Genomic DNA, 22612 nt, shown 5'->3' on the forward strand with positions numbered 1-22612 from the left:
ATCAAACTATTCCTTCAGTAATTATTTTGTATCAGCCTATACACCTGGACTCTATTACTCCTAATGAATTCAAGTGTGTAGACTTGCAGATTTATTTCACAGTTCTCTACTACTGTATTAATGACTGAATACAGCCTTAACTGCACAATTCACATTTAAAAGAGAGATTTTGATATGATTTTTACCAAACTCACTTTCAGGTAATAGGCAGGCCATACAAGCCTCACTGGCCTCCTTTCTTGTGTTAGAAAAGAGGAATTTGGTGTGCTTTGAGCAGTGCACACCAGCAAATAGGGGTGTGTGCCATGTTTTTACATTTCCATGAGTTTCCCTGTTCATTTACTCTTGAATAGCGTGGTATAGGAAATCATGGCTCTCCCCTTCCACACAAGAGGGCAGACAGGTCACCTACAGCTGTGCAAAATATGTGGGTTTTTTCCTTTGGTCACAGCAAACCAAGGCTTAGTGCAACCTGCCTGAGTCAAATACAATTAATGCTTAAAGTGCCACAGCTTGCAATCATTAAAAGTACCCCAGAAATTAAAAGTACAAAACTGGCATAAACAAAAATCTGGCAGGGAGGAAATCACCTTCTTTTGAAAGACTGTTTTGACATCTGAGGACAACCATTCAGATCCTGAATGGGAACCTCATTTCTATCCCAGCACTCTTTCCTCTTGAGAGCCTGGAATGGGGGTGGAGAGGAGTTAAGGGCAAGAGACTGAAAAGTGACACCCAGGGGGAGTAACCTTCCAGAGATAATCAATGGCTTCGCAATGAGCAGCCAGCCCTACTGAATATTGATTAGGCAGAGCTGGCAAGCTCTGCTCCGGCGAGGTCAGCACTCCTGCCAGCTGCCTTGTGTGAGCACAAAGGGAGCCTCAGCAAAAGGCAAATTGTAAATGGCAGGTTTTATGTGAGAGGCACCATTCAGGCCCCCAGCAGGAGAAAAAACCCAGAAGTATGGTCACTGCCTGAGCAGGCAGAAGGCAGCAGCAGTCCTGCTAACTTCTGTTATTACACTGTGCAATTCCAGCTTTACCTGAATAAAGCTTTTTTAAAATTATCCCTTGCCAATATACAGGATACCACGAGCTGCCACAGGTTTCTCTTCCCTTAAGGTTTCACAGACATGTGAAAGGGGGTGCTTTCACAGACACCTGCCCTCAGAAGCTTTGCCCAGTATTACACCTCAGTATATGCCAGGTATGAGTGCATATTTCAAGGTGATACCATATCTGGCCTAGGCCAGCTCTGAGCACACCTCATGCCCTTGAAGCAGCACAGCTGTGTGTTAGCACTGCATCCCTCTCACAGCACAATCTGTTCTTACTGTCCCATTCAGTATTGAAGATTTTAGCTCTTCAGTATTTTTAAAAATATAAATAGTTAGATATTTTATTATAACATCCGTTGGTCAATATATATATAACATATACAGCTATTAAGATTAGTTATTAGTGACTAAGAGGATATCCTACCTTTTTAGAAGCAGACAGTCTTTTCTCATAGGCTTTCTGTGGAAAGAGAAAGTGTGACAGTCAGGAAAAAGAGACCTGGAAACTGTATTCTTTAAAGTAAAACAAAACAAAAAAAACAAAACCAAAACTTTAAAAAATAAAATGGAAATAAGGATAAAAAAGAAGAAGAAAAGAAAAAAGTTCCAGTTTCTGCCTGGTGTAACTCATCTGACTTCAGTGGGATTGTCCCAGAGCAGATTCGTCCCTCTGTCCTTGCCAAAAAGAAAACAACAGGAGCCAGCCAAAGGCATCTGCTTTTGCATTTCCTCAGTGAATCCATTCATTATACTCTCCTGATAGAGAAGTTGTAAACAAAGGCACTTCATGATGCTGCATCGTGCTATCCATAATTACACTGTATGTGCTTCATCAGCAGACATGCTTCAGGGCACACTGCAAAAGCTTCTTATGCATTCAGGACTCTTTCTGAGAGGGTGGGTTAAATGAAGAGAGGGACAAGCTAACAGTTAAAACAGAAAAGGAAAACCTAACTTAACCTAAGCAGTTACTTACAGAGGAGCTCAGTGTAAGAGGGAGGAGAGAAAACTATCTATACACACTGGAAAAAAAAAAGATGGACGCAGAATTCCTGCCCACTAGTACCCCAGTTAGTATGTGTGCTTTAATATTCTCTCCATTTCTCTTTAAGATCACACACACTCTAAAACATGTTTGAATAATCATGTTAAGTGGTGCTCCCATGTGAAAACTTCACTCTGGATGGGGATTCAAAAGAATTTTTTAAAACAAAAAGCTCCATTTGGAAGGTCTCTGAGGCTAACTTCTTGTAAATGGCCAACCATCTCTGACTTCACAGTGATACAAGTCAGTTGTAACTCCCTAAATTGTGAGCATTACAGAACTCTAGTGTCAGATCATAAGTGAGTCCTAAACTCTTTATTGCTTAGTAAATCAGCTTAAAGTGCTTGGCAGTACCTGGTGCAAGTCATTCTCTGAGAAAAAATCTGTTTATCTCTTAAGAACTAACACTGTCTTGGATGTAATTAAGTCCAGAAGAATATAACATTTCTGCTGAGAATTTTGCTTTTAGAAGAATCTGCCACCAGAACATGTGTAATCCACACCCTGAATAGAAGTATTTATATCTGAAAAGAAGAACTTGGAAAAAAGAAATTCTTTAAGATAATCAACACCCAGGTGGGTAAGGGAGGTAGGCATTCAAGTGCTGGAAGCTGGTCTGGAAAGAAAAGCACAAACAGAGGTAGCAAGCAAAGGTGAACAGAGGCTAGTGGAGAGGCAGAGTGTTGTAGTAAATTCTACCTTGTACCTATATGTGCCTACATGCACATATAATCTATGTTGCTGCTAAGGTTTGTTTAGGTTCTAATAGAAGTCATTTTTGGAAGTGAAAAGATGTAATAGAAGTTGACCTGTATCAAAACACACTAAAAATAACACTTAACAATGTCAAATTGCTTTGAATGCTAGATTTCACTGTGGACAAAACAGCTTCAAAGTGCATACATCAAGACCACATTTGGATAGTTTAACAGCAAACTGAAAGGTTTCTAAACTGCAATCCTAGTTCTAAAACTGTATTCCATATCCAAAGTTCGCCTCTATTATTATCAGTTATGATAGAGGTAGAGACCATAAAAGGGAAAATTCGGGCAGCTCTTTTCTGCATGCTTGTTGCATAAAGATTAAAAACTATCAGGCTTGTGTCACTTGAAGCGTGTTCACAGATGAATAATTGCAGCTAAACAGTAGCACCTTCCTCTAGAAATGGCTGGACATCCACGTTCTTGGCCACTGCTCAAGGGACACTGGAAGCAATATATAAGGGAGCAGCCAGTGACAAGTGTGTACAGGTGACAGGGGAAGTAACCTAGCCATTTCTCACTAGAAAAGCCAAAAACTGCTTCTCTTGGGCCCTTAGCATCTTAGAGCATATCCCAAGAATTCTCTAAGAGGAGCCGGCTCTGAAAAGAGTGATTACATGGCAACTCTTTAAAACCTTGCCATAAGAGCTGCAGAGTTACTCCTCATGTAATTATATAGAAGTTGCTGGCACTTAATTCCCAGTTATCTTATTCATGAACTTGCCCTTCACAGAGAAGAAAAGGAAGCCAGTAAAATACCTGAACAGACTGAACCATGTCAGAAAACTCTGACTCTAAGCCAAAGCTTAGTCATTCCATACAAATTCAGAAAGACTGGAGACTTGTTTAGCTGGAGTTTCAAGGTTGTTCAAGTCAGTGTAACAAAGAGGAAAGGATGCCTTATCTCACAAAATAATGCACTACTACTTGGCAGCAAAATATAGTCACTCCATAACAGGTTTTGTAAAAGTCCTCTAAGCATTTAATTATTTACTGTATTAATAACTGTTAATAATATCTTATCTAGCTATTCAAATCTACAGATGTTCAGGTCTTTAACACAGACAAGACCAGCACTTGCTCATTGTGGATTACCAAAGGTTTGACCCTACCATCATGGTAGGTATCCTTGTTGTGGCTACTGGCACAAAGAAGCCCTGAGACCTGCAGGAACCAACTTCTGGCTTCTACGAGAAATTTTCCCCAGACCCTGCACTACACAGAATAGAACTGAAAAAACTTTTAGACTTACCTGAAGGAATCTACTTCTACTTCAAAAAGTCTTTACAGATAAATATTTGAAAAATCCCTAGTAATTCCTAGTCAATGAGCACCCTTTGGAATTATTTTGGCTTTCACCAGGAAGGAGTCTGTTCTGAAGAAAACTCCCTGTGGAAAACTGGGTGAGATGCACGTTACCCCTTCAACTCTGAAGTTTAGACATAAGGATGTTTATAATGACCCTCTAGCTGAGCTGGAGCCCAAGGCACCCATCCAGGACAAGTACACAATGCTCACCATTTCTGTGAAAAACCAATGAAAAGTGCAGTGGACACCATCCACAGGGCTTTGAGCCACAGCTTCCCTCTGGGCAAGCCTAGCTCTGGGCTGCAAAGAGGGCTGAAACACAGAGCTACATGTGGCCAGAAGTGCTGTATTTCAAGTGACTTGGGATCAAATACATCCTGATTTGCACCCAAACCACATATAATTTCAGACTTGCAACTTAGCCAAGTGTTGCTGAAGGGTTCACAAACTTTAGTGAACTTGGCTTGAACTTTGCATTGGAAAGGAAAAAGTAAAATAAAACTTTCAAGTTGAAGGTTCTGCCTTAAGTAATTTTGCCCATCTCCAATACTGATGCCTTATAAAAATACAGTTGATGTTCTATTCTAAACAATGATCCCAAACCCCATTCCTTATACATATTTTCCCAGGTTTCTTTTTCTGTATGGACCTTTCCTACTTCATGGGTTTCAGAGAAAATATGATCTTTGAGATAAGGATGAAGATCCTCAGCTACAGTAACACTGTAGGCTATGTATAATCCTTCACTCACAGGAGTAAAACCCCTTCATGCCAAAAAGCTCACTTAAGTAATGATGATATGGTAACATTCTTTAAGATTTTCCAAGGCCAAATGAAAAGCTGTTTTCTTTTTTTAAATAAGGATGGAAAATAATATAATAGAAGAACTTGGAAAATGGATGATGGCCCTGTCAGTGGTAGTAAATCCAACCTTAGGGTCACAGATTCCATTATGTGCCTTTATTTATTAGCCTGAGATATAGGTATAGATAAATATAGATGCACAGCAGCTTGCTGCACACCAAGGTCATGGCACCCTTTGACTCTTCCTAGAAGCAAGTGCACCACTGTTTCTCTGAAGTGCATGTTCTTCTCAGTGAGGTCGTTTCCCTCAGTTTCAGCCTCCATTTTTAACACATTCATACAAAACCTCTCTCTTAGAACAGGCACTACAGGTCTGGGGAGCTTCAGGATAAACTGCAAAGGGGTTCATAAAAAGGAGAAGAAGATCTGTAACTAAAGGTAACTCTTGAAGCTACACCTGTTCAAATAAACAGATTTTAATTTAAAGCTTAATTAGTTTATCCCTGAACAGTGAACTTTCCTGAAATTTGTTCTAAAATAGCCTTCAACACTATCTACTTTTCTCCATGCTCAATTTTAGCCTGTTCTTTCAGCTTGTTTCTTTTTTATAAAGAACTACCATTTTTATAGTGGCAGTTGTAAACCGTTTAAAAAAACAGCTTCAGAAACCTAGCCCTGATATTCTAAAAATAAAACAAACAAAGAAAAAAGCACTACTAATGTCTTCTAAACAATTTAATATCATCAAGGATCACATATTTGAAAACAAATTAAGTTATCAGATTTCTGAAGAATGCATTTTTGATTTTGCACACTTTATCTCTATAAGCCATTGCGTAGTCACTTGAGTTTTGTACTTAACCTGAAGAACTGGCAAATAAAAATAGTTCCTGCCTCTAAAGTTGTCTTGTTCCTGTGATGATAATTCACTCTTGGTGCTGCTCAGGGAAAGAGCAAAGCAATATCAGGATCAAACCCAACATGTAAATAAACCTGAGGCACTGGGTTTCTCCTTCAATCTACTGAAACAGAGACTTCTCTCTGATAATTTAACAGAACCGTCCCTGAATCTTTTCACAGCTGGTGTTCATTTTTCAACACAGGTCCTGACCTTGTCCAGGTAGGTTTGGTTTTCTTGGAAAGACTTTCTGAATGAAAATGTGGTATAGTCCCATGCTTTTGGGGCAATGACAGTGTAAGGAAGTTCCAGCTGACCAATATTTGCACCTGTTTCTGCCCTGCTTGTGGGACTGTGCTCTGAAACATGGCACTTCCACAGAAGTGAAAACTTACTGGGCCAAGTGACGTAGAAATTAGTTTCCAGATGTGTCTACTCCTTGACTTGTGTGACTCGCTAAGAGTTGTGTTGCTACAAGTGTGGGTGGGTGGAAGAAATGGACTAATAAACAAGCAATTAGAGGCTGGAACTGCTCAAGGCATGAGCACCACCAAAAAAAGCACTTAAAAACCAAAAACATTTGTGTAAGCTTCTCAGCAACCATGTTTTTATAACACAACTCTAAAATAAATATAATATAAAAACTTAAATATTTCATTAATTTTGGATGGTTTAAACTTACAAATTGCAGGTGTTGTTCAAATTTAACTTTCTGTTGCATGCTAATGAGCAGGCCATTTCCCCTTCCACCTGCTCTTTGTAATGCAGTGATAGCTGCAGGCTGCTGCCCAAATCAGAGGCCTGCTGTACAAGGCACACAGGCACATCCTTCCTCCCAAAGAGATGTTTATGTGCTGGTGGAAATAAGCAAGTTTTCTCTCAAAATGAAGAACTGATGCAGAAATGAAGCAGTTTGTCCAAGGCCCTGTTGGAAGCTTAAAGCAGGAACAGGAGTGAACCCAAATCTTCAGTGTGCTCACGCAGGATTGTGCACATTTCTCAGTCTAGAAAGGATGAACTCCTCTGAACTGAATCTGTACATTTGGATTGAGCACACATGGGAAGACAGTGCTGTGGAATGGACAGCAATGCACAGTCTGTGCTTCCAGAGATCAGGGTTTGGACACACATTGGCTCCAGCCATACTGCTGCTCCCCTGGGGATCCATGTTAGTGGTCCCTGACACAAAATAAACATCACTCTGCACGGGACTTCTGAGCCCAGGACCATGGAGCCAAAGGTTCTCTTTGGACTAACAGAGGCCTGGAAGCAAACAGGATCAAAAGAGCACATCCATGGAAATAAAGATGTACGCAGAGCCCTGGATTCAGCAATATTGGAAATTCTGTGAGATCACACTGAGATCACGTTTTTTAAAATCAGTGCCACCCTGTGCTATCACCCTCACAATTCAACAGGCAGTTGTTGTCTTCAGAGAGTGGCAAACACTGATCTGATGGACAATGGGAAACCATTTATGACCAATACAGTTCCCAGGATTTCTTGTGTGCAGATTTGCCTGCTTCTAGCAGATAAAATGCAGATTTTTTTTCTCTCTCTCCTTTTTTTTTCCCCCTTTTCCCCCCTTTCTGTCTCTCTCCCTGGTTTTGGGGGTTTTTTTAAGAGGTTTTCTCCTGGTTCCATTGCATTTTGCTGATGTCAGTCCCCTTGTACTTGCTCTCTGCTGGGCATCTTGGCCAGCTATTTATGTAGGAAGTGTTATGAAAGCCTGCGCTTTTCTGATGAATACTGCTACACTCATGCATTTTGAATTTTTATTTGGGCTAAGCAAAGAAAAAAGTCAATCCAGCAGCTATTATAATCAGCATCTTTTACAAGCTGTTCCAAGCCCTAAAACACTTGAGAGATGATTGACAAGTTCAAGGATGAAAGACTCATTGTTTAGGAACTTTCCACTGCAAATTGGTATTTCAGTTTTCCTGTACAGTTACAGCACCTGAAAATGTGGGGTTTTTTAAAATCAGACCTTCATGCAGTCACATGCCTCCAGGAGCTGGGAATTCAAGGGAAAAAATGCCAATCTGAAAACTTTAACTGGCAACATTATGAAAGTTACTGTCTCCTGAGCATTGACATTAGAATTTTTTGCACATTCTAGTTTTTCACCCACGCTCTTCTCACCACACCTTAAGGGCCTAGTCTCTCTTCCAGCAGGGAGAGACTGGCTACCAAACTGTACTGGGCTTGTCCATTGTGCTAATAGGATTATAGTAAATAATACCAAAAAACTCCTACTTATTCATATGGAAACAGCATTAATCCCTCCTGCCTGCCCCACCCCATAACTTTGTGTCTGAGCATGAAAGCTATCTGTCTGCTTTGGCAGCACAGAAGCATTCACAAAATGTTTTCCAAATACTAGGTTTTCTCCCCACCCCCAATTCTTTTCAGTTTAGCTCTGAAGGAACACATAAAGTATAGAAAAGACTATGACATTCTTTCCCATATAATTTTATCAAGGGCATTGATACTACTTTCTGAAGAATAATATCAAAAATAATTACCAGGAAAATGTAGAAAATACAGCAGGAGCCATAAAAAGCTGTATCTTTTATCCTGTTAATTTCCTGTCTCATACATGCCACCACAGTATGCTGTTAATCAGTTGATGAGGTTTTAGTAAACAACTCTGCAGCACATCTTACTAGCCAGCTTTCCCAGGTGCTGTGCAGGGCATAGATTCACACCACCTCCACTTTATAAGTGGATGTTATATTGACCTTGTCTGCCTTATCTGGCCTCACTTATATTAACAGAGAAAGTCAGCTGGCTAAAGAAAGCAGCAGTGTTGACTTCAGTTTACTTTAACACATCTGGACACTGAACCCTGTGGTTCAACGTGGTGGTGGCACATCCTGTGCCACTGCCCCTCTGGCAGAAGCAGAACCTGCTGGCAGAGTGTGGATCAGAGATTTTGCAGTGGTAAACCTGGATGGACATTGCTTGAAAAATTGCCTGTGAACTTGGGTCTGTGCTCAGAGCTTGCAGCTGTACTATGGTAAATAATTCCATCTGGTAAATAATTCCATCTGGGTTCCTCTACTAGCTGGAAGTTCTCTAAACCACAATGCTACAATCTCATCTGTTGCATTAAGACAGAAAAGGTGAGCTCCCAAGGTTTATCCTGCCATTTTCTTCTGCTAGAATCTAAATGACAGTCCACTTAACATGACCATAATCAAAATTATCCCATCACTGTAATCTACAAGCAAATTCATTGGTTTCATCCAAAACCAAAGCCAAGAGCAAAAACAAAGCTAGAGAACAAAACATGCCTTTTACTAAGGGAAAAAATTGAATATATATATTAATATTCAAAGCAAAGGGATAAAAGTTGCTTTGTTTTTGTTTGTTTGTTTTTAATTATGCATATTATTTTACAATATTTTTACAGAAATTTGAGGGTTGATGGCTCCACAAAGAATAGCCTTTTTGCACCTAGACACACTCTTTCTCAGTGCAAATGCAAGTTTCCAAAAAAAAAAAAATCTAACTCCAGTATGTAAGAAGAATACTTTTGTTATTACTCAGAAATGGAAATTGCATTTCACTCCTTGCTCCTGAATGGTAGTGATCAACCTAACTTTTAAAACTGCCCTGCCCAAGCATTCTTGCTATCTGGAAGCACCTTATTAAAGGCTTTTAACAGCAAAAATTCTTCCTTATTTGCCAATTTTCATCCAGATATGTAAATAGTCACATTTGTAGCACCACACTTGAAGCATCAAGTGAGAAGTTTTATTTCTTTCCAACACCAGTTCTTCTTTTCTTCCAACACAAAACATCAGGAGGAGAAAAAAAATACAGCACCTTCTTAGATTTCTGTAATAATGAGACACTTTCTAGGAAGAGCATCAAATATTCCAGAGTGCACAAGAAGTGATTTGTTCTCAGTCATCTGCTTACAGGTTCTTAATCCACCCTGTGTACTCTGTTAGTCATGCAGGATTTCAGTCAAGTTTTTGAAGTTAATCAAGTCACAATTCAGCAAGAAAGTTCTGCTCTGATTCATGAGCTGCAGTGCTGCAGAAGCCTGCAGATTTGTTACAGGAACTGAACTTAAATTAACAGCATAAAGAAGATAATGCAGCTCTGATTCATGGTGTTTTTTGAGAACTGTGGTAGTTGAGAAAGGCAGTTCACTGAAAAGTAGCTATTGAACACATTCTCCCATGTAAATGAAGGTGTGATAATTTTAAGAGAATGAGGATGCAAAAAAGGGATGTGGCTGGCTTTTGCAACAATAATTCCCCAGGTTTATAAGAATGCTTTGAAATCATTCTGCACATCAGCCTTTCACAGCCTGACTCTGAACACACTGCTTGTAGCCCAGAGCTGGATCCAGGAGATGGCTTGATGAATACTAAAGATACTGGAAAAATTTCAATTTCTGGCTTTTTGCAGTAGGGAAAGGAAGAAGTCAAAGTCCCCAGCACATGCTGAATGGTTTGCACTGCCCATGAAGAACTGAATCTCTGCCCAGAATGAGAAACCAAGCTGAACCGAGCTTGTTGTCAGGTTCAATACATTCCAATTTTCTCTCTGATGTTTTCCATTTTCATTGCTTTGTCTCTCTACCACACTTAGCTCTACCCAGAACTGCAAGTACTATTCCAATATAAAACAGATTGTTTAAATATTTCTGGCCCAAAGGAATCCAGAAAATTAGAGCATAAATTAAAGGAAAACAGATTCAGAAATATTACTCCTAAACAAAACAAGCCCCATAGACCAGCTTATGATGTTTTAGGAGTTAAGTGTATCTAATCAGCCTGTTTGCCCTCAAAGCCTGACCCTGAATAAAATATTGGAAGTTTTGACCAAATAAGTGAAAGGAGGTTGATTTTTCTGGCTGAAAGTTTAAAAAGTCGGTGTTCCAAAGGGGAGGGAAGGGACTGTTTAAAGCTTTCTGCAAAACATCCCTTTTTAGTTCTCTCAAGTTGCACTTCTTAAAGCCACTTCTTGGCTTTTACTCTGAGGACTGAAGACAAACAGTAGGCTTCAGTGGAGTTCCATTATAGCCAAACAAAAAACACTTTACTGAGAAAACATGTATTTCTGCAAGCAGCTGACCCAACAGAGTCCTCTTTCCTACAGCTCTGCAGTTCTCCAGTGTGGAAATGGAAAAATTTTACAAAATTTCTGATGTTTGATAAGGGACAGTTTATGAAGGACTCTTTCCCTCAGGAGGAGCATTAGCTAAGTATATTTTCACTCCCTGACTGCCTACTTGTGAACTCTGCTAACTTCTGCCTCACTCAAATTTTGCTGAGATTGGCCAGAATGTTCAAAAGTTATTGGGAAGGAGTTAGAGATGCAGCAAGACCATGTAAGCATATCAATTAATAAAAACAAAACTAAAACCAACAACAAAACCAAGAAAAAATCCACAAAAAAGCCAAAACCAACCAAACAAACAAAACCACACCCACCTTGTAATTTCCAAAAAACACTTAAGGTAGCGGGAAAATAGCTGTGAAGGGAGTCAGCGAGGTCTGCTCACAGAATTCTTGGTCCAAGTATAACCAGTCCACTGGTTAAACCCCTGCCCCAGACTCTGCATATCAAGGTCCAGCTCCTTCCTCTCTCAAAATCTTCCTGTGACTGTAATAAATCATGTTGAAAAAGAACTCAAAAAGATAGAGGAACCTCAAATTTGGTTTTCCACACCAAACATTCTCATTAGTTAAATGTTCTCACAGAGTACACGGAGAGTATTACAACCAGAGTAGCGGCATGTTTGGCAGGCAACAATTGCATCTAACCACTACAAAAATTGTTACAAGAAGACATATCTGATAGTCTTCTCCCCTTCACTGGACCATTTTCTTTAGGGGCTGTCCTTTGGAGTCCAGAGGAAACCCTCTCTTGAAGAAACCACCCATGTCTTAGAGCTTCCAACCTGTTGGTGTGAAAACCCAAGTGTCACCTCCAGAAGTGGCCACACTTTCACTGATGATCTTTTAGAGGTCAGCACCTAAGAAAGGGGCAATTATTACCTCCCTGCACCCTTTTTTCCTCAAAGGGGTGCCAGAAGAAGGCAGGTAGTGCCCCAAAACTTCCTTGTGATCACAGACTAATACCTAGAAAATTCATTCATATTATAGGAAAACCAGATTGCCTCTTTTCCCTTGGAGGGGATTCATCCCATACTGTTGCACAGGCTGATCTTACCATTGCCCATAATTACAGAAGATAGTCCACCTCTACAATGTTTATAATCAGAAGGAAAAAAAAATCAAAATAAATTAAGAAATAAAAGCAAACAAATTTTCATTTTTCTTTACAGATAATGAGCTGAGCCAAGGACAGCAACATTATGAACACAGAGTGATACATCTATTGAATAGCAAAGAGTTAAGCCCCTGTGCCCTAAACTATAAGAAAGTGATTTAATCTTTTAAATTTAAATTTAATTCTCATGCATTACATGGCATTTAGAAGTTCATAGCAAGAGCAGTTGGAAGCTCTGTAGAACCCAGTACTCAAAAACACAGAGACAAGACAAGAAATTGAATTATAGATTTGTCTTACCATTATTTTACCTTTTATACAGATTTCAGACTGTTAAAAAATTACCAGGTGAGCTGACAGAAAATGCTTAAGGTGTAGTAAATAACAGGGAAATCACCAGCTGGTTTTGATATTCAGAGGTACAGAATATTACTGAAATTTAGTAAATTATTAAAACAGAGAATCAATTCAACTAAATTTGTGCTAAATCTGAATTAAAGAAAGATTTAAAGCCTCTTTCCTCATCCCCACAAGTCATGGTGACCTCTGAAAATGGAAGTCTCCCTCAGGGAAACACAAGTGGTCCCAGATGTCAGTCTACAAAGATGCTTCTTGAACTCTGACAGGCTTATTGCACGTGTTCCCATGACACATTGGTGAAATTTGATTATTTTGTAACTAAACTTCATGTCAAACTGCTTGAGCACACACTCAGATTGGTTTCTCACCTGCTAAACAGAGTCTCTCCTCTTTCTGTCCATGTTAATTTACAGAAGGGTGAGCTCCCCTGACACAAAGGACACAAAATTCTTTCTGGGGGAGCATTGATCAGGAGTTATAGGGAGTCACTGATATTTTCCAAGTCATGAGCACCTGGGGCCCTGTCTGTAGCCAAGAGCTGGAAACATTTGGATGTACTGGAGTTACACACAAGCTGTCACAAAGGGCGCCTCTGTAACGCAGCAGCACCATTTCAGTGCTGCTGGCCTTCCCTCCCCTCCCACTAGAGCAGGATTGCTGGGTTCTGCCAAGTTGCAGAACCTGAAAAAAGCAACACTGTGCTGTTTTTGTTCTTGTGAAGGGAAAGGAGAAAAAAAATAGCACTTTTTGAATGGATTAGGACTTGGAAGATGTTTAGGTCATGGAAGAGTGTCAGGAAGTAAGAAAGTGGGGTCTCAAATACCAAATGGTCTTTAAGAAAGCTCAGCAAGAAAGAAGCATTAATAAATTAGAGGTTTAGTTACCCTCTTGCTTAGCCAGGGCATTGTAAGGTTCCCACAAAGCTTTCTGAAGAAATTTGTGATTTTAACAGAAGCTACACTACCTCTCCTTGCTCTACTTTATAGTAGTATGAATTGTTCCTTCCCAACTTGAAAAACTTAAATGCACTGTGCAAATATAAGGCCATATGCAAGCACATAAAATCACAGACAGAAACATGTCTTCTAGCTTATGTACTTTCAAAATTCTTCCTGTTGTCTTAGAAACTATCCACAAAGAACTGGAACAACCATTTATCCTACAGGATAACTCATACAGGTTGTGCAAAGCCATTGTGTGCAGACCACTCAACATTTTGTGCACACTTCACAATCAATACACAAAAAAATCTCTGCACAGAGATTGAGCCCTGGGGACTGAAGCTGTTGCACAAACCCAGAGCAACTACTAGGTTTGTAGCCACAAATGAGGTTCTGCCTCTTTCTGGTATACAAATATTGCTCTTAAAACCTACAAACTCAATGGTTGCAAATAGCTCAAACCACAAGAGAACCAATCAAATGAATCAGCAACCAGACAAGGTGCAACCTTCCCCAGCCTGGATCAGCACTCCTCAAAACCATCAGGAAGTGTGTGCTGACCCAGACTCTGCCTCACAGGTTGGCTCTGACATCTGCCCTAGGGCTGTTTACTCCACCCCCATCGCTGTGTGGATTCCCATCTCTTTTCAGTCAGCCTCACAAAAGATCCCTGCAGAAAAAATACCAGAAAAAGTCCTATGAAAGGGTCTCTATCTGCCCCCTAATGCAAGCAATTGGCACCACAGAATAAATGCTACATACAGACAAGAGCAAAGACACTATAAATATGGAACATGCGTGGAAACAAAGTTCTCTAGCAATCTAACACATAACACTGTTAGTAGTGTTCAGTTCACATTGATGTTATAATTTTGTATATATTTGCTATATTTTACAGCTATGCTGTCAAAAAACCTGATGTAGCTACTGCCCCAAAGCTGCCATGCACACAGAAGAGAGGGCTTGCTGCTAAAGAGGCACCACCTGGTCCTGCTCCTGTGGTCTCCACCCCATCATCATCATGGATCTCCTCTGTCATACACTTCTGAAGAAAAACCAGCCAGTAAATGTTGCCTTGACATTTGTTTTGATCTGTATGGTGATCTGCCCATCAACTAAATGTCTACCACAGTAAGATCTGAATGCAGAAACAGAGAAACAAAGACCTATTACACATTCTAAATTTACTAATACAGCCTTGTTACACCATTGGAAGCAGCAGCATTTGAAGCTCAAATATCTCAGTACCTCCCTGCTTAAACCTGAAACCTTAAATCATATCACTTTTGTAGAATTCAATGTTTCTCTGCTTGGATCTGAGCAATACAATAGCTTTCTGCAAGGAATTGAATAGAATGAACTATAGCATTTATACCTGTTCCATTGCCTTGTTGCTTCCCTATTTAGTAATATATTAAGCAAAAGTATTTTTACTAGATGTGGTCAGATCAAATTTAAAATAAGCTCCACCACAACTTCAAAAACTCCATTATATTTGACAAAAATGTTCCAAACTCCCACCCAATTCTTTACTTTGATAAGGTTCACATTTTCAAAGTTAAAATACATTCCAGTGCTCATCCAACACAAGAGATTAATGTAAATCAGCGAAGAGCATGACAAGAAATTGCACCTAGAAATTAATCTAAAATCATCTTGAAACACTTACAATTATGTAATAATATACAGAGATAAACTAGCTAGCAATTACTAATGTATTGCTTTGTGTAGTACTCCATGAGTAGCCCCTACAAGTTTTCCCTTGTTGGATCTCCTGTTCCAGGGTACAATATCAATATCTACAAAGCTCCTGCAACTAATAAACCATGAAAGACACTGTATGGTACATAGTAATGAATTGTCAAATCCTTCAGCAGAGATTTTTATCAATTTGTATTTTAAGCACATAAGAAGTTAACTAAAAATATCACAGACTTGTACTAAAATTTCTTACCTTGCAGAGTTTCAACAACAGCCAGCATATCAGGTACACTGTCTGAGTGAGTTTCACTCTCATATATAGCTCAGGCAAACAGGTAAGGTACATTTGTCCCAAATCCAGCTCTTCATGGACAGCACTACTGCCAGCATTATTAATATCTTCTTTCCCACCCTCTTGTCTTCCTTGCTCCTCTTCTGCTGGTGCACCCAAACATCTATTGAACTCCATTTTAAAAACGTCTGTTGTGTCACACCCCCAGGCCCCCCTCCTTCTCCACAAAGCTCTGATCTTTCCAGAGACAACTCAGGAAAGTTTTCATTTCATATCAATAATGATATTCCCTGATCTTCCACAAGTATGTAGCCTTGTCTTTAAGCCAACCCTGAAAGTTCAGGCTGTAGTAGAATAAACTTTCTTTAAACTGTCTTGGCTTTTTGCCTTTCTCTTATTAAACAACCTCTTGCAAATGTGTGTACAGCTACAAGACAAATATAGCACCAGCTAGCCGTGTCATACAGCACAAGAATACTCCTGCTGTTGCCAAGAGAGGAGAGAAAGATCCCATTTATTTAAAGAGCAAGTCCTCAGCATCAGGACTTCAGTTCATTTTTTCATCAAAAAATGAAAAATCTGTCATCTTTGAAAACTTTTTTTTGTCAGCTGTGTTTCCTCACAACAAATCCCAATTCTGTAAAAAAAAAATATGTTCTTACAGAGGAGGGTTTTTAATTCCAGAGTCTTCCAGCCACAGTAATTCATTGTTTGTGATATCACAGATGCCAAGCTTGTGAAGACTGCAACTTTCAAAAGAAAAATGAGGTCTTGCAGATGGATTGCAGCCAAGACATTCTGAAATAATGAACAGGCCTTCCATAGGCCAAAACATGAAGAAAATATGCAAGAGATCAACTAAGTAATTTTTAGTTAAACATTAAGCAGCTCATCTCTTCCTTGCGACAGCTCAAACTTGCACATTAAGAAAAATTTCAAAGACCTTTTAGCCTACTCTTAGTGACAGTTAGAAAAGACCTAAAGATTTAGGTTTAGCTGTTTCAATTATGAAAATTCAACAGCATCAATATCTAAAAGGCATTATTTTAATGAATAGGATTAACTTGACTGGTATGCAAAAACTTTACACTTACACTTTCTACAAATCATTTCCCCCACCACAGAGAGGAGTAGAGACATCAGTGTGGTTTGCTGAAGAATTAATCAAGAGTTCCAGAATCTTGGAACATTGCCCTTTTTAACATATAGAGGATCTAACACCCAAAGGTTCCATCCTCTTTAACCACCTTCAAGCATCTCATGGCAGTTATTCCTTAAATGCTTACCATCCAATTTTACAATCTTTAATCATATTAAACACCACCTTGACCTAATCTCAGTGTCTTTAATAGGGCTTCCTGTGTCATACATGTTATTATTAGAATGGGTGTTTCAGAAAACAAAAGGTAAAAACAAAATTGCTAGACACCCATATACAGTCTGTCCACAAGAAACAGCAAATGAACTGCAGAAATCATACAATTTCTTTTGTCTGATATATTTTGCAAGGTGTCTGGCTCACCTGGTTCCTCTGATGGGTACAGCTGCCACTCTTTCCCTCTTTTCATGTTCACACAAATTTGAGAAGGAGAAAATACAACAAATTGGAGAGCCAAACCTTCCTGAGATAGATGGCTAGAGCAAAGTGGAACATGGTTTCTCTTCCTGCAGGCAATCCTGAGTACAGGTGTTGAAGGCAAGCTGGCTCTAGCAACTGCAAAGGAGTTGGACAGCATCCCAGTGCTCACTCCTCCTGGCCACATCCCTCTGCTGTCAACAACATGAGCCTGCAATTCCCACACAGTGCTTACTCTGACATAACACAACTTCTGAGTAATCCTCAGCAGCAATCCCCACGTTTTCCCACCTGCAGGGGATTAGGGTACCATTCATGGATCCAAATGTCAGCAGGCAGGGTCCTTGTGTCCCTGCACAGGGACAAGCCAGCACTCCTCACCCCTGAGCATGAAAGCAGAGTAGTTCAGGAGGAGGAAAGTTCCACAGCTCTCGCCTGCTCTCCTGTCCCCAGGGGTGAGAAGATTACTACCATTGTTTGGAAGCAATTGTGGCCATGCCAAAAGCCTGCTCACTGTTGCTGCCAATTTTAAACACAGATAAAGAACACTTGACATAGAAATGGTAGGAAAGCAGAAGTCAAACCAAAGAAATGTCAAGAAGCAGATGACTGAGGCATCTTATAAACTTGTAGAACACTGTCAGCTGAGAAAATTACAAGGGTGGAGGCAGATGAAAACTGCATAAATTACTAAGGTATTTTCTCTTAGTCTGCTCCCAGAAGGACATGACATTGCCACATACTGACACAGCCATATTATTTTCATCTTTCTGTTGCCTCCCAATTCTTTGATTCTGACCACTAAGAAGTTTCTTCATGAGATATTTTCAACCCTAGTATTTCTTCCCTAATCCTTGGCATTTATGATATGAATAATGAGATATGAACCAACAAAGACAAGTCTGCCTAAGCTATTTTCCAACCCTGGGAGTGTAAATGAAATTACAGATAAAATAAGATCCACTTACTATATCCTTCAGATAGTCAGCATTCACCTTCATTCCCAGCATTTCTATCCCAAGCAGAAGCCATGACAGCAGATCTCAGCAATTTTAGGACAATAAATCACATACACTTGGATCAAGTTTTAAGGGTCCATGATCTGGAATCCTTAAGGGGAGTTAAAAAGCAGTCTGCAAGCAGTGTCCAGATACTGGGTTTGCTTGTTTTCATAATGTTCAGTATCTCAAATGGCTTCAAAACCTTAAGATAAAACAAGTATTCCAAATAGTAACTTTTTGTTATAACTTGATGAGAAATTTTTGCAATTACGAAGAATTAATTTTAGCACCACACAGGGATAAGTAATTTTCTCTTCACAGCCTGTAGTCACAAGTCAAATTTTTGTTTTCTCTTGGACTTGATTCACATTTGGAAATAGCTTTTCTTGCCAGATACGATTACTGAGCAGCTCCCCCAGTTTTGTTAGTACAAAGAGCAGTACAGAAGAATGGGTCCAGCTTTTTTGTTTTGCTATTTCAAATTAAAAACTATTCATAGCAGAAGCATATTACACTCCAGAGGAGTGCATGTAAGTTCTTGGCAGCCAATACCCAGGTCCTTATTCAGTTCTGCTTAGCCTGAAGAACAGCTGCTTACGAGACTTCTAGATAGGACTATATTTCCCCTCAAAAAAACAAGCAATCCTCCCCACCCAAAAAAAGCCCACAACAAAAACCTTTACAAACAAACTAAAACAAAAACACGCAACCATTCAAACAAAAAACCCTAAGCAGCCTACAGGTTTTATTTCTATTATCCTCACCTCTACCTCACTGTCCCATGTGTTTCTAAGCATATTGTAAGAAGAGATTCTGCAAAAGGAGCTCAGAAAGTAACTTTTAAAATCTTCAAGCTAGTGTTTTTGTAGCCATCCTGACTAATCCCCGGCCGGTTAAAAACCTTCAGTATTACTGTAGCATTCAGTAGCTACAGTCTGAGGTATTTAAGAGATCAAACATGTTTGACATTGAAATGGTCACAATTCCTTATTAATAACTGGAAGCAGTAGAGAAGAAGCCAAGAAATTTCAGAAGAATGGGATTTTCAAAGGACAAGATGCTAAAAGCTAATGAATTGGCGTGTAAGGTAACAGATTCATCAGACACGAGGGAATGTGACAGAAAGCAGTTGAGAAGCTGTTTCAGTTATGAAGAACAAATGGGTAACAGTATTGAGATGTCAGTTTACCTGATCACCTATCTTAAGATGTCAATCCACAACAAGTGAATTTCTTAAACTTTATGCTTTCCCTGCCAGATTCTACAATGGTGTATTTTGGAAGTGGGGAAGAGAACACAGTACTGACATTACACTTCCAGCTCCACAGGCTCCAGCAGGCTTGTATAGCTGAAACAGATATCTCAGGGTTGTGTATCATGGTAAAGCTCCAGTTCAGAATGATTTCTAGAATATAAAGTACCATTTGAGTTTATATGTACATAATCTATGCATATTTACACTACTCACCATAGGTATGTAGCTGATATAAGCAGGTTTTTGGTAGTTGATGGCCACAGGCTCTATAATGCTCAGTTGAATGGCCCACTGAAATGGCAATAAACAGCATTTAAACTCCTATAAACTGTCCAGAATCTGTACAAATAAAACCTTCAAACAGTGTATAGTCCATTTCAGTCCTATCATGAGTGATTATTCCTTTTATCAGACTTAACTCTAGCAATAACAGTAGCAATCAAACACTTTTAAGCTGGCACTAATATGAATGGTGTCTAGAATGTTTGCAAAAAATAACTCTAAACTGTCTGAGAAATCCCCCCAAGAAAGTGGAGGACACACAATATTTGTGATTATTTTGAACTTCCAGCAATCCTGCAGTAGTGCTTACATTTATTCAGCTTCTAAGAAGGCAGAAAAGCCTCCCTAATCTGCACAGGGAAGAGATGCACTGCAAGTAACTGGGCTTCTTGTGGTATGTGATGGACTGTTTCCATCTGGCTGGACTATTTCCCAGCACACTACTCTGAGCTTTGTAGCACTTTATACTTATTCACAAATGCACATAATAAATGAGTATTTAGAGCTATTTCTTGCATGAGTTAATCAATGCTGGATGGCCATCCAGAAAAACCTCCACTGGGATATAAAGAGCAGACATCTGTCTGCATGGAACTGAAGGTCTGACATGTAAAAGCACCCAAGATGGTGCTAGTTAACTGTGCCCAGAGCAGTAAAGCTCCAGACTTAGTCAGGCTGTGCAAAATCCACTGAAAATTCTAAAAAATCCACTGGAATTGATCTGGTAGCCAGCATGCATGCAGCTACATCAGCAGTATCAGTGTGTCAAAAGCCAGGAGGAGCAGATCTCCACACAGTGTTCTGGGGAATGTGCAGCCTTTGTGTGCATTGAAGCCACATTTGCTTTTCAATTAGGGAAAAAAACTGGGTGCCATGAAAGATACGAGGCTTTCTCAGATGAAAGCCTCTATGAGTTTAAGCCATGGTTTACCTAAATGCAGATGACCAAAACTGCAGTTTATGTGAACAGCAGAAACCACACAAGCCTCAAAAAGCCAAACTGGGAAAACTTTTGAGAGAAAACAACCCTTTTTTAGCATATTCTGACACATGCTGCTTGATTTTGGGTCAGCAATGTCCCAGGAATAGGAGTTCACTCTGTGCTTATACATTTGGTTCTTGTCCCAGCAAGTTTGGAGAGGTGTGAAAATGAAAACTGGCTGTGCTGAAAGTTAGCCAGGCTTCTCTGATCATCAAGGAAGTTCAGCTCAGGTTTCAACCAGCAGCTTGTGGTTTGGCATGAAAGAGACTATTCTAGTTCATAGCGGGATGTAAACACCCTGGGCGAGTATTACTCTTCTTTGGAGACCTCTGGCCACCTGCTCAAGCATTCATCCTTAGTCTAAACTTATTACAAGTGCCCTGGGATTTGGTGTGTAGGAGTGGCAGTAAATACATGTTTTCTCCACTGTCTGAGATAGCTTTGAAATCATTGCTATATGTGCCAGGGGAGGGGGGATATGTGAGCACGTTTTCACACACACTGCAGGACCTCATGCCCTTTTACCTCACATCTCCCAGCCTCTCCCACCCTGAGCTACCCCACACAGCCCTCGTGCCCCAGCCAGAGCAGGGCCCTGAAGCTTGCTGGCAGATCCCCAGGATCTATGAAAAAACATGCTGTCACAGATGCTGCTGGCACCCGAGAGCCTTACTCCAGCCCAGCACCGTGCTCTCGTGGGGCATTGCAGAGCAATCCCCCACTGCCCTCCTGAGGGGTTCCTGTGCAGCCTTCCAGAGGGGCTGTGGGGTGAATTCACTCCCTGATGATGTCTTGGGAATCACAGAATTAATAAAATTGGAAAAGACCTCTTAGATCATTGAGTCCAACTTATGGCCTAACACCACCTTATCAACTCAACCGTGGCACTGAGTGCCACATCCAGTCTTTCCTTAAACACCTTCAGGAGCAGTGACTCCACAACCTCTCTGGGAAGTCCATTATAACATCTATTCACCCCTTATGTGAAGAATTTCTTCCTAGTGTTTAACCTGAACCTCCAGCACAGCTCAAGGCAGTATCCTCTCATCCTGTCCCTTGTTCCCTGACAGCAGGGCCGGTCCCCTCCTGGCTACAACCTCCTGGTCAGGGAATCATGCAGAGCCATAAGGTTCGCCCCGAGTGTCCTTTTCTCCAGGCTAAACACCCCCAACTCCTTCAGCTGCTCCTCATGGGACTCGTGCTCCAGCCCCTTCCCCAGCTCCATTCCACTCTCTGGACTTACTCCAGCTCCTCAATGTCCTTCCTGAACTGAGGGGCCCAGAATGGGACACAGAACGTGAGGTGTGGCCTCATCACTGCCCTGGTCCTGCTGGCCACACCATTGCTGACACAGGCCAGGTGCCTTTGGCCTTCTTGGCCACCTGGGCTCATGATCGGCTGCTGTCCAACAACACTCCCAGGGCCTTTTCCTCTGGGCCACTTTCCAGCCACTCTGTCCCCAGCCTGTAGTGCTGCAGGGGGCTGTTGTGGGAATGTGTGGCACTTGGCCATCTCGTACCTCATGCTGTTGACTTCAGCCCATCCATCCAGCACATCCACATCCTTCTTCAGAGCCTTCCTATCCTGCAGCAATGGAAGAGCTGAGTCCTCTCCCACCGATACTGCAGGGAGCTGCATGCCCACAGCGCTGAGGGAGGTGGGAGATGGCCCCACTCGGCTGCAGCTGTGACCCCAGCCGCTCTTGAGGGAGCAGAAGGTCGGCACCCTCAGGCTGCTTCCCAGCCTGCCCTCCAGGAATACCAATCCCTCCTGCTTAGTCCTCGTGCGTGATTCGGGGGCTTCGTGGGGTGAGGTGGGTATGAGCAGCATCCCACCGGGGAGTGCCGTGAGGGGCGGGCAGACACAGGTACCATGAGGGGCGTGAGAGGCATGAGGGAACACAGGTACCGTGAGGGGCGGGGAACACAGGTACCATGAGGGGCGTGAGGGGCATGAGGGAACATAGGTGCCATGAGGGGTGGGGAACACAGGTACCGTGAGGGACGGGTGAGCACAGGTGCCATGAGGGATGGGGGAGCACAGGTACCGTGAGAGACGGGGAACATAGGTACTGTAGGGGGCAGGGAACACAGG

The 22612-nt window shown here is 41.0% G+C and overlaps 1 protein-coding gene across 1 annotated transcript in view; it reads right to left on the reverse strand.

The window, feature by feature from the left end:
* Positions 1 to 1499, reverse strand: part of ARHGEF4 (Rho guanine nucleotide exchange factor 4) — a 205676-nt gene extending 204177 nt beyond the window's left edge. Inside the window, exon 1 of the mRNA XM_064435811.1 lies at positions 1482 to 1499. The gene's annotated coding sequence lies outside the window, so the exon portion shown is untranslated. The remainder of the gene's footprint in view (positions 1 to 1481) is intronic.
* Positions 1500 to 22612: the final 21113 nt, after the last annotated feature.

Source organism: Passer domesticus, chromosome 11 (genome assembly GCF_036417665.1).
Source record: "Passer domesticus isolate bPasDom1 chromosome 11, bPasDom1.hap1, whole genome shotgun sequence".
NCBI classification, from domain to species: domain Eukaryota; kingdom Metazoa; phylum Chordata; class Aves; order Passeriformes; family Passeridae; genus Passer; species Passer domesticus.